Here is a 12,196-nt window from a genome sequence, read left to right as displayed (position 1 = left end):
CTGTTGATGCTTTCTAGATTCGAAACTGGTATCCTGGTCTGCGAACCTGGGTGTTTCCCTTTTTCCACCCATTGTTCAGGTGGATGGAACTGTTTTCCAGTGGCTTTCAAATCTGGCTGTGATTTTCCTAAGCGCTGTGAAAAGTTACGCTCGGGTCAGCCGGTCCATTTGGTTTTGCCTCCGAAAACTCTTTCAAACAGCGATTTTGTATTTGAACCAACTTTGTGGCAGTTGTGAGAGCCAGCCCTGGTTGCTAAGAGAGGCTGGGGGGGGGGGGGCTGTTGCCATGGGAACAATTGTTTTAAAACCAGGAATAACGAGCTCTGCCTGTAAGGAGCCAAGGTAGGCGAGGCAGGGGACGGAGCTCCCAGGTACCTTCTCCTCATTAGGGAAAACAGCCCGAGGTTTCCTGCGGATTCCCTAAGTCCTGCGGACCTTGTCCTGCTACTCCAAAGGCCAATAGTAAATGCGTGAGTTTCAGATTCGAACAGGTTCGGGTCTGAATCCCTGATTTGCCCACGCCACCTGCGAGACCTACGAGTTGGCAAGAGAACTGCTCGGGGGCGGGGGTGCTCCTTTGTGGTGATCGTGAGATGAGGGTTACATGAGCACGTACTTCCTGGAGGGGGTGTGATTGCCAGAGGCCACAGTTGGCGATTGGTCCAGCACGGAACCTGGAGCGCTGTAGGATCTCAGATCCTCGGGGTGCCCTTGAGCTTAGACGAGAGACGGGTTGGGGGGGGCCCTCGCCTTGAGTCAGCCATACCTGAGCTAGTCTCTACCCTGCACGAACAAGTCCGGAGCTGGCAGAGTAGCTAGACGCTGGGAAGACTGGGTGGGAGAGGCGGGAATAGAGGACCCGGTGTCTTCAGGTGGACCACAGGGGACAGGGTGGGGTAGAAATGGTGGAGTAGGCGGGCCTGGGGCAGCTCTGTCCCAGGGTAGACATGTGCCGCTGGCCCAGCAACCCGAGGGCAGCGGTCAGATGTTGGGGAGACCCGGCCAGGCAGCTTGGGCCACCGGAATGACGCGAAGCCCCGCCAGGCAGGATTAGCCTTCGTGTTAGACATCGAGAAGTTTCTGGGTCCGGAGTCAGGAGACGTCGTCCCTCTCGAGAGTACTTGGTCTGTTCCCGTCTGAGGTCAGAGCTGTGGAATGACTTAGGTATGCCTTTTGCACATTGGCTCCTGACAACCTTCGGGCCGCCCCTGTGGCCCATGTGGGACACGTACACGGGCTCGGAGGCGTGCGTGTTTGTGTGATTCAGGTTCAGTCCTGGGTTTATTTTCTTTTTCTTTAATTTTAGAGAGGGAGACAGAGAGCGTGCACTTGGAAGCAGGGGAGGGGCAGAGGGAGAGAAAGAGAGAGAGAGAGAGAAAGAGAATCCCAAGCAGACTCCACGTTCAACCCAGAACCCTGTGTGGGGGCTCCATCCCATAAGCTTGGGATCCTGACCTGAGCCGAAACGCAGACTCAGACACTCAGCTGCCCCAGGAGGGGTTTGCCGTTGGAAGCATAATTGCATTTGGGAACATATCAGTGTCCAGACTGCCTCCCCAGACAAGGAGGAGATCCAACAACGCCTCAACTAAAACCCATGCGACAATGGGATATATTTTTTTTTTAAATGGCTATTAAATACAGCCACTTGCTGGGGTTGCTCAATTTCAATGAATTCTGGAGTTTTCAAACGAATTTGTGTGGATGCATAGCCCAAGACTAGGATGGAAGCAAAGATAAGAAAAAGAATATCAAGGTGAAATCTGGTACATTAAGTAGTCACTAAGTTACGTCTCTTCATGCCCTGACTACATGAAAAATACAGATTCCTTTTTTTTTTTTTTTTTTGAGAGAGAGAGAATGGGAGAGGGGCAGAGAGAGGGAGGCACAGAATCCGAAGCAGGCTCCAGGCTCTGAGCTGTTAGCCCAGATCCCCCTGTGGGACGCGAACTCAAGAACCAGGAGATCGTGACCTGAGCCAAAGTCGGACGTTTAGCCGACTGAGCCACCCGGGCGCCCCCGAACCTTTCAACCGCAATCCCGGGAAGACCTCTTTGTGCGGCTCGGGTAACAGAGAACACCTTCCGTCACCACAACTTGCTACGAGAAAACCTTGGCTCCTGTCCCGCTGCGTCCAGGACCCGTGCCCAGCACGGGGCTCCCGGGGGACACAAGAGGTGGATGAAACCAGAGTGAACGCGGCGTGTTCTGACACGGGAGACGGTGTGGGATCACTGTCCCTCCAGAGAGGGCGGATTTACGGGTGGGCGTGTGAAAACGGACTCATTTCACCAGAGAGACATCCCTTCGATTCCTTTTGTGGGGAATCGTCCACGTTATCAGGGATTACCGACAGCGGCCTACCGGGCCGCAAGACGAAAACCCACAATACTGATGTTTTGAAATAGCAGCCCTTTGAGTTTAAAAACAGACTTTAAAGAGTTCGAGAAACTGGCAATTAATCAGACCTCTGTGCTCGGAATTAAGGCACAGACTGGTTTTCGGTTTATTGCAGACACAGATGGATATGGCTGGATATAATTATTTTTTCTCGATGGTACTCAGACACCCATTTGTCTGAGTTTTATAATTTATTGTTTGGCATTTGGTAGGCATAGCCCAGCATTGTAGTGAGTCTGCAAATCATTTCTTTTTTATTAGTGCTGCTGTTATATTCAGAATCATGCTCCCCGGGTTTTCGGCCACCGTGGGATCAGGTTTTCCTTGACTGATCCGAGATCTGGACTCTGCCCCTTGGCCCCCTGGTTTCCGTAAGAGCAAAGTACAGGGGCCTCTGTACTTTATTATTTATTTTTAATTAAAACAATTTTTTTAGGTTATGTATTTATTTTGAGAGACAGAGAGAGAGAGAGAGAGAGCACGAGCAGGGGAGGGGCAGAGACAGAGGGAGAGAGAGAGAATCCCAAGCAGGCTCTGCGCTGTCACCACAAGAGCCCGACATGGGCCTCGGTCCCGCGGATCTTGAGACCGTGACCTGAGCTGAAACCAAGAGTCAGATGCTTCACTGACTGAGCCCCCCAGATACCCCATGGGGCTTCTTTAAGTAGCAGCTTAGATCTCCTCTGTGTATTTGTTCCATTCCGTGGAAATTCTATCTGGACGAAGCCTCTCAGACTCATTTCCTTGACAGTCAAGAATCATTTCAATACCTTTCAATAAAAAGCTCCTACTCCGGGGGCGCCTGGGTGGCTCAGTCGGTTGAGCGACCGACTTCGGCTCAGGTCACGATCTCGCGGTTCGTGAGTTCGAGCCCCGCGTCAGGCTCTGTGCTGATGGCTCGGAGCCTGGAGCCTGCTTCCGATTCTGTGTCTCCCTCTCTCTCTGCCCCTCCCCCACTCATGCTCTGTCTCTGTCTCAGAAATAAACATATAAAAAATATTTTAAAAAAAGCTCCTACTCTGTGCCAGACCCCAAGGGTAGGTATGTAGAGAAACAGGCCACCGTCACTAACCTCCAGGCCACTGGGGAGCCCAGGATCCTGAACTGCAGAGAGGCCCGCAGAGGGAGTACGGCCCAGCGTCAGTGCCGGGCAGGGTGGATGGGGACACTTCACGATACCTTCCTTGTAGGGATGTGACCATGTTCCCGTTTAAAATTCAGACAAGGAGTTCCGGAAGATGGCGGCGTAGGAGGACGCGGGGCTCACAGCGCGTCCTGCCGATCACTTAGATTCCACCTACACCTGCCTAAAGAACACAGAAAACCGCCAGAGGATTAGCAGAAGGGAGTCTCCGGAGTCAAGCGCAGACCAGAGGCCCACGGAAGAGGGTAGGAAGGGCGGCGAGGCGGTGCGCGCTCCACGGACTGGCGGGAGGGAGCCGGGGCGGAGGGGCGGCTCGCCGGCCAAGCAGAGCCCCCGAGTCTGGCTGGCAAAAGCGGAGGGGCCGGACGGACTGTGTTCCGACAGCAAGCGCGACTTAGCGTCTGGGAGGTCAGAAGTTAACAGCTCTCCTCGGAAAGCGGGAAGGCTGGAGGACAAAGGGAGGGAGAGCTGCTGAGCCCCCGGACGGCAGAGCTCAGCTTGGCGGGGAACAAAGGCGCCAGCGCCATCTCCCCCGCCCATCCCCCAGCCAAAATCCCAAAGGGAACCAGTTCCTGCCAGGGAACTTGCTCGCTCCGTGCAAACACCCAACTCTGTGCTTCTGCGGAGCCAAACCTCCGGCAGCGGATCTGACTCCCTCCCGCTGCCACAGGGCTCCTCCTGAAGTGGATCACCTAAGGAGAAGCGAGCTAAGCCTGCCCCTCCAGCCCCCGTGCACCTTGCCTACCCACCCCAGCTAATACGCCAGATCCCCAGCAACACAAGCCTGGCAGTGTGCGAGTAGCCCAGACGGGACACGCCACCCCACAGTGAATCCCGCCCCTGGGAGAGGGGAAGAGAAGGCACACACCAGTCTGACTGTGGCCCCAGCAGTGGGCTGGGGGCAGACATCAGGTCGGACTGCGGCCCCGCCCACTAACTCCAGTTATACACCACAGCACAGGGGAAGTGCCCTGCAGGTCCTCACCACGCCAGGGACTCTCCAAAATGACCAAACGGAAGAATTCCCCTCAGAAGAATCTCCAGGAAATAACAACAGCTAATGAACTGATCAAAAAGGATTTAAATAATATAACAGAAAGTGAATTTAGAATAATAGTCATAAAATTAATCGCTGGGCTTGAAAACAGTATACAGGACAGCAGAGAATCTCTTGCCACAAAGATCGAGGGACTAAGGAACAGTCAAGAGGAGTTGAAAAACGCTTTAAACGAATTGCAAAACAAAATGGAATCCACGATGGCTCGGCTTGAAGAGGCAGAGGAGAGAATAGGTGAACTAGAAGATAAAGTTATGGAGAAAGAGGAAGCTGAAAGAAAGAGAGATAAAAAAATCCAGGAGTATGAGGGGAAAATTAGAGAACTAAGTGATACACTAAAAAAAAATAATATACGCATAATTGGTATCCCAGAGGAGGAAGAGAGAGGGAAGGGTGCTGAAGGGGTACTTGAACAAATTATAGCTGAGAACTTCCCTGAACTGGGGAAGGAAAAAGGCATTGAAATCCAAGAGGCACAGAGAACTCCCTTCAGACGTAACTTGAATCGATCTTCTGCACGACATATCATAGTGAAACTGGCAAAATACAAGGATAAAGAGAAAATTCTGAAAGCAGCAAGGGATAAACGTGCCCTCACATATAAAGGGAGACCTATAAGACTCGTGACTGATCTCTCCTTTGAAACTTGGCAGGCCAGAAAGGCTTGGCACGATATCTACAGTGTGCTAAACAGCAAAAATATGCAGCCGAGAATCCTTTATCCAGCAAGTCTGTCATTTAGAATAGAAGGAGAGATAAAGGTCTTCCCAAACAAACAAAAACTGAAGGAATTTGTCACCACGAAACCAGCCCTACAAGAGATCCTAAGGGGGATCCTGTGAGACAAAGTACCAGAGACATCACTACAAGCATAAAACATACAGACATCACAATGACTCTAAATCCGTATCTTTCTATAATAACACTGAATGTAAATGGATTAAATGCGCCAACTAAAAGACATAGGGTATCAGAATGGATAAAAAAACAAGACCCATCTATTTGCTGTCTACAAGAGACTCATTTTAGATCTGAGGACACCTTTAGATTGAGAGTGAGGGGATGGAGAACTATTTATCATGCTCCTGGAAGCCAAAAGAAAGCTGGAGTAGCCATACTTATATCAGACAAACTAGACTTTAAATTAAAGGCTGTAACAAGAGATGAAGAAGGGCATTATATAATAATCACAGGGTCTATCCACCAGGAAGAGCTAACTATTATAAATGTCTATGCGCCAAATACCCGAGCCCCCAGATATATAAAACAATTACTCATAAACATAAGCAACCTTATTGATAAGAATGTGGTCATTGCAGGGGACTTTAACACCCCACTTACAGAAATGGATAGATCATCTAGACACACAGTCAATAAAGAAACAAGGGCCCTGAATGATACATTGGATCAGATGGACTTGACAGATATATTTAGAACTCTGCATCCCAAAGCAACAGAATATACTTTCTTCTCGAGTGCACATGGAACATTCTCCAAGATAGATCATATACTGGGTCACAAAACAGCCCTTCATAAGTTTACAAGAATTGAAATTATACCATGCATACTTTCAGACCACAATGCTATGAAGCTTGAAATCAACCACAGGAAAAAGTCTGGAAAGCCTCCAAAAGCATGGAGGTTAAAGAACACCCTACTAACGAATGAGTGGGTCAACCAGGCAATTAGAGAAGAAATTAAAACATATATGGAAACAAACGAAAATGAAAATACAACAATCCAAACGCTTTGGGATGCAGCGAAGGCAGTCCTGAGAGGAAAATACATTGCAATCCAGGCCTATCTCAAGAAACAAGAAAAATCCCAAATACAAAATCTAACAGCACACCTAAAGGAAATAGAAGCAGAACAGCAAAGGCAGCCTAAACCCAGCAGAAGAAGAGAAATAATAAAGATCAGGGCAGAAATAAACAATATAGAATCTAAAAAAACTGTAGAGCAGATCAACGAAACCAAGAGTTGGTTTTTTGAAAAAATAAACAAAATTGACAAACCTCTAGCCAGGCTTCTCAAAAAGAAAAGGGAGATGACCCAAATAGATAAAATCATGAATGAAAATGGAATGATTACAACCAATCCCTCAGAGATACAAACAATTATCAGGGAATACTATGAAAAATTATATGCCAGCAAATTGGACAACCTGGAAGAAATGGACAAATTTCTAAACACCCACACTCTTCCAAAACTCAATCAGGAGGAAATAGAAAGCTTGAACAGACCCATAACCAGCGAAGAAATTGAATCGGTTATCAAAAATCTCCCAACAAATAAGAGTCCAGGACCAGATGGCTTCCCAGGGGAGTTCTACCAGACATTTAAAGCAGAGATAATACCTATCCTTCTCAAGCTATTCCAAGAAATAGAAAGGGAAGGAAAACTTCCAGACTCATTCTATGAAGCCAGTATTACTTTGATTCCTAAACCAGACAGAGACCCAGTAAAAAAAGAGAACTACAGGCCAATATCCCTGATGAATATGGATGCAAAAATTCTTAATAAGATACTAGCAAATCGAATTCAACAGCATATAAAAAGAATTATTCACCATGATCAAGTGGGATTCATTCCTGGGATGCAGGGCTGGTTCAACATTCGCAAATCGATCAACGTGATACATCACATTAACAACAAAAAAGAGAAGAACCATATGATCCTGTCAATCGATGCAGAAAAGGCCTTTGACAAAATCCAGCACCCTTTCTTAATAAAAACCCTTGAGAAAGTCGGGATAGAAGGAACATACTTAAAGATCATAAAGGCCATTTATGAAAAGCCCACAGCTAACATCATCCTCAACGGGGAAAAACTGAGAGCTTTTTCCCTGAGATCAGGAACACGACAGGGATGCCCACTGTCACCGCTGCTATTTAATATAGTGCTGGAAGTTCTAGCATCAGCAATCAGACAACAAAAGGAAATCAAAGGCATCAAAATTGGCAAAGATGAAGTCAAGCTTTCGCTTTTTGCAGATGACATGATATTATACATGGAAAATCCGATAGACTCCACCAAAAGTCTGCTAGAACTAATACATGAATTCAGCAAAGTTGCAGGATACAAAATCAATGTGCAGAAATCAGTTGCATTCTTATACACTAACAATGAAGCAACAGAAAGACAAATGAAGAAACTGATCCCATTCACAATTGCACCAAGAAGCATAAAATACCTAGGAATAAATCTAACCAAAGATGTAAAAGATCTGTATGCTGAAAACTATAGAAAGCTTATGCAGGTAATTGAAGAAGATATAAAGAAATGGAAAGACATTCCCTGCTCATGGATTGGAAGAATAAATATTGTCAAAATGTCAATACTACCCAAAGCTATCTACACATTCAATGCAATCCCAATCAAAATTGCACCAGCATTCTTCTCGAAACTAGAACAAGCAATCCTAAAATTCATATGGAACCACAAAAGGCCCCGAATAGCCAAAGTAATTTTGAAGAAGAAGACCAAAGCAGGAGGCATCACAATCCCAGACTTTAGCCTCTACTACAAAGCTGTCATCATCAAGACAGCATGGTATTGGCATAAAAACAGACACATAGACCAATGGAATAGAATAGAAACCCCAGAACTAGACCCACAAACGTATGGCCAACTCATCTTTGACAAAGCAGGAAAGAACATCCAATGGAAAAAAGACAGTCTCTTTAACAAATGGTGCTGGGAGAACTGGACAGCAACATGCAGAAGGTTGAAACTAGACCACTTTCTCACACCATTCACAAAAATAAACTCAAAATGGATAAAGGACCTGAATGTGAGACAGGAAACCATCAAAACCTTAGAGGAGAAAGCAGGAAAAGACCTCTCTGACCTCAGCCGTAGCAATCTCTTACTCGGCACATCCCCAAAGGCAAGGGAATTAAAAGCAAAAGTGAATTACTGGGACCTTATGAAGATAAAAAGCTTCTGCACAGCAAAGGAAACAACCAACAAAACTAAAAGGCAACCAACGGAATTGGAAAAGATATTTGCAAATGACATATCGGACAAAGGGCTAGTATCCAAAATCTATAAAGAGCTCATCAAACTCCACACCCGAAAAACAAATAACCCAGTGAAGAAATGGGCAGAAAACATGAATAGACACTTCTCTAAAGAAGACATCCGGATGGCCAACAGGCACATGAAAAGATGTTCAACGTCGCTCCTTATCAGGGAAATACAAATCAAAACCACACTCAGATACCACCTCACGCCAGTCAGAGTGGCCAAAATGAAGAAATCAGGAGACTATAGATGCTGGAGAGGATGTGGAGAAACAGGAACCCTCTTGCACTGTTGGTGGGAATGCAAATTGGTGCAGCCGCTCTGGAAAGCAGTGTGGAGGTTCCTCAGAAAATTAAAAATAGACCTACCCTATGACCCAGCAATAGCACTGCTAGGAATTTACCCAAGGGATACAGGAGTACTGATGCATAGGGGCACCTGTACCCCAATGTTTATAGCGGCACTCTCAACAATAGCCAAATTATGGAAAGAGCCTAAATGTCCATCAACTGATGAATGGATAAAGAAATTGTGGTTTATATACACAATGGAATACTACGTGGCAATGAGAAAAAATGAAATATGGCCTTTTGTAGCAACATGGATGGAACTGGAGAGTGTGATGCTAAGTGAAATAAGCCATACAGAGAAAGACAGATACCATATGGTTTCACTCTTATGTGGATCCTGAGAAACATAACAGAAACCCATGGGGTAGGGGAAGGAAAAAAAAAAAAAAAAAAAAAAGAGGTTAGAGTGGGAGAGAGCCAAAGCATAAGAGACTGTTAAAAACTGAGAACAAACTGAGGGTTGATGGGGGGTGGGAGGGAGGGCAGGGTGGGTGATGGGTATTGAGGAGGGCACCTTTTGGGATGAGCACTGGGTGTTGTATGGAAACCAATTTGACAGTAAATTTCATATATTAAAAAAAAATAAAATAAAATAAAATAAAAAATAAAAATAAAAATAAAATAAAATAAAATTCAGACAATATGGTTTAAGGCAATTGAAGTTCATTTTCTTCTACGTCTGGGACCAGAGAGGAGTCCCCCACACCACACCGCATGCCGTTCTGGCAGAGCGGAAAGAACTTCAGCCCCGGGTTTTGGTTCCTGTGCCACCAAGTGTCTTTTACCAACTCATTATGCTGCTCAGGGCCTCAGTTTTTCCTTCTGTGAAACGGACATCGCCAATATGGTGGTCAGGATTGGTATAACGCCACATATACGAAGATTGTGTTGAGGAAAGCTTTGTCTTATGACCAAATGGGCAAAGCATTTTGCATGCCTATGTTTTACCAATTTTCTTTTTTTCCCCTTTCTTTTTCTTTTTTTATTTGAGACAGAGAGAGAGTGTGTGTGTGCGTGTGTGTGCGTGTGCATGTGCATGAGCAGGGGAGGGACGGAGGGAGAGAGAGAGAATCTTAAGCAGACTCCTGGCTCAGCGCAGAGCCTGACGCGGGGCTCGATCCTGAGATCATGGCCCGAGCCAAAATCAAGAGTTGGTTGCTCAACCGACTGAGCCACCTGGGCCCCCCGATTTCCTAATATTGAGATGAGTGAAATACAGATTTCATTTTTTAAGACTTGCCTCATCCACAGCATCAGATAACTTGTTGCCCATTTCCCGGAACAATGGCTAAAAAGCCGAATTGCCGCTATTTTGGAGGAGACGGCTCTTTGAATTTTTTTGATGGTAACCCCCCCCCCCCCCGCCCCATCAGGAATGTTGGGAAACTTTTCAGATGCGGTGGGAGGTATTATTCTTTAATGCCAGCCTGTTGCCTGCTCCGTGGGAAAGTCCCATCGGCTTGGAAAATAACCAAGAAATGTCTGCTCAGCGATAGCCACGTTGTGGTTTTGATCCCTGCCGCTCCAACTGGAAGGAACGAAGGCACGGAAGGAAATTGGCTTTTCTCAGATCCCATCTGTCTGGTTTGCTCTGAGATGTCACCAGCAGAGAACCAGCATAGGCAGGTGAGGGTGAGAAGGCCCCCGGTCAGTAGACCTCCTCAGGAGCGTTCCAGTGGCCAGTCCCCTTTCCGGGTTTCTGTGTCCCGTCTCTTACTTGCAGATTGTCATTCAGGATTCGGATTTCCAAGACCTTTCTTTCATGATTCTCGGCGGGTCTTAGGGATCCCCTGACACTTGTGTTGATTCACTCTTCCAGGGGTGACGGGCTGGACCCTCTTGCCTGCTCGTTGACTTCTGGCACTGACCTGCATGTTTCTGGTGCTCGTGTCCTCCCATCCCAGATGACGGCAGGCCCAGCATCAACCGTCCTCGTCTGGAGTCTTAAACAGCCCATCCGCTAACGGGGGTGGAGGTGTTGGGCTTCAGACGGGGGTTTATCCCTCGAGACCTAAATTCTGTCTGTTCTATAGCATCTTGTATTGCAACCTACGGTATGTTATTCAACCTCGCTGGATCTCAGTATCCCAGCCTACAGGACGATACGGGACCAGTTCGGGCCCTCCGGGAAACAGATGCCAAGAGGTAGTCGGAATCACGAGAGCTTTTCTCACGGGAGATGAGTCGGTGGGGCTAAGACTTCAAACCAGTATGGCATGGGCAGGGAGAGCTGTCAGACCAGTACGCAGCCTGATGCGTGTCCCAGAAGAGGGGGAGGAAGAAACGAAGGGCGGCAAGAGGGTGCAGCTCCTGGGAAGTCTTGGCCAGTTGAATGGGGAGCCCCAGTGCGGATTGTCCGCGGAGAAGTCCCGTGTCGGGGCAGAACTGGCCAGGCCCTGGGGCCCTCTCCGAGCTCAGGCACCGAGTGGGGACTCTCTGGGAAGGCTGTGGCCGTCGCCCAAGAGTGCAGCTGGAAGCTGTCGTCCGATCCCGTGATCATCCAGCATGTCCCCAAGGCTGGCGTCCCCGGCCTCTACTCCAGCGATGAGTTGGCAAAGTTAGAGCCCCGGAGACGAGACCTGAGAGATCCCTGGGCGCGCACAGATGGAGAGCAAGTTCCGCGGTGGCCTGCCTCCCACAGAGGATCTGGAATCCGGGAAGAAGCCGGTGAGGCGGCTGCTTCTCACTTCTCAGGGAGCGTCTTACTCCGTCCTTATCAACTCCTTTCCGGGCTCCGGTCCAGGCCCAACAGTCGAGGACGCCTGGAGATCCTCGCTGATTCCTGACTTGCTGTTTACGTTTTAGGAAGCCAGATTTTAGAAAACACAATATGCTCTCACTGTCTCAGATGGCGCCTTCGAGGATGGGGTCCGGAAAGAGGCCACGTGGGTCCCAGGCCGGAAGGCACGACCCCTGAGCAGAACCGAGTCAGGTCCTCCATTGATGGTTCCCAGGGATGGTCTGTGGTCCCATAGCCAGACTGAGGCCAGACCATGAATGTTCTGCTCTGTTCTCTCTGTCTCTTCCCAGCTCTTGGCCTCCTCCATTGATCTCCCATTCCTCAGACCCTGGCTGGTCCTCCCGGCTACCACCTGGCCTACCTCTCCTGCTCCCACTTCTCTAGTCCATGTTGTCCTGGTTTCCCATCATGCCTTGCCCTAGTATCTTACGTTCTGACAGCCTTTAATTCTTCCTCGGCCGAGAACCCGCCGTCTGCTA

General features: G+C 48.0%; 1 long non-coding RNA gene across 1 annotated transcript in view; it reads left to right on the top strand.

Annotated features, from left to right (window-relative positions):
* Positions 1-351: 351 nt before the first annotated feature.
* LOC122210124 overlaps positions 352-12,196 on the top strand; it is a 29,969-nt gene continuing 18,124 nt past the window's right edge. Inside the window, exon 1 of the long non-coding RNA XR_006197919.1 lies at positions 352-470. This is a non-coding gene — a long non-coding RNA (uncharacterized LOC122210124). The remainder of the gene's footprint in view (positions 471-12,196) is intronic.

The sequence above is a fragment of the Panthera leo genome, chromosome E3 (genome assembly GCF_018350215.1).
Source record: "Panthera leo isolate Ple1 chromosome E3, P.leo_Ple1_pat1.1, whole genome shotgun sequence".
NCBI lineage: Eukaryota > Metazoa > Chordata > Mammalia > Carnivora > Felidae > Panthera > Panthera leo.
The sequence above is the reverse complement of the archived record's forward strand: the minus strand, read 5'-3'. Positions and strand labels throughout refer to the sequence as shown.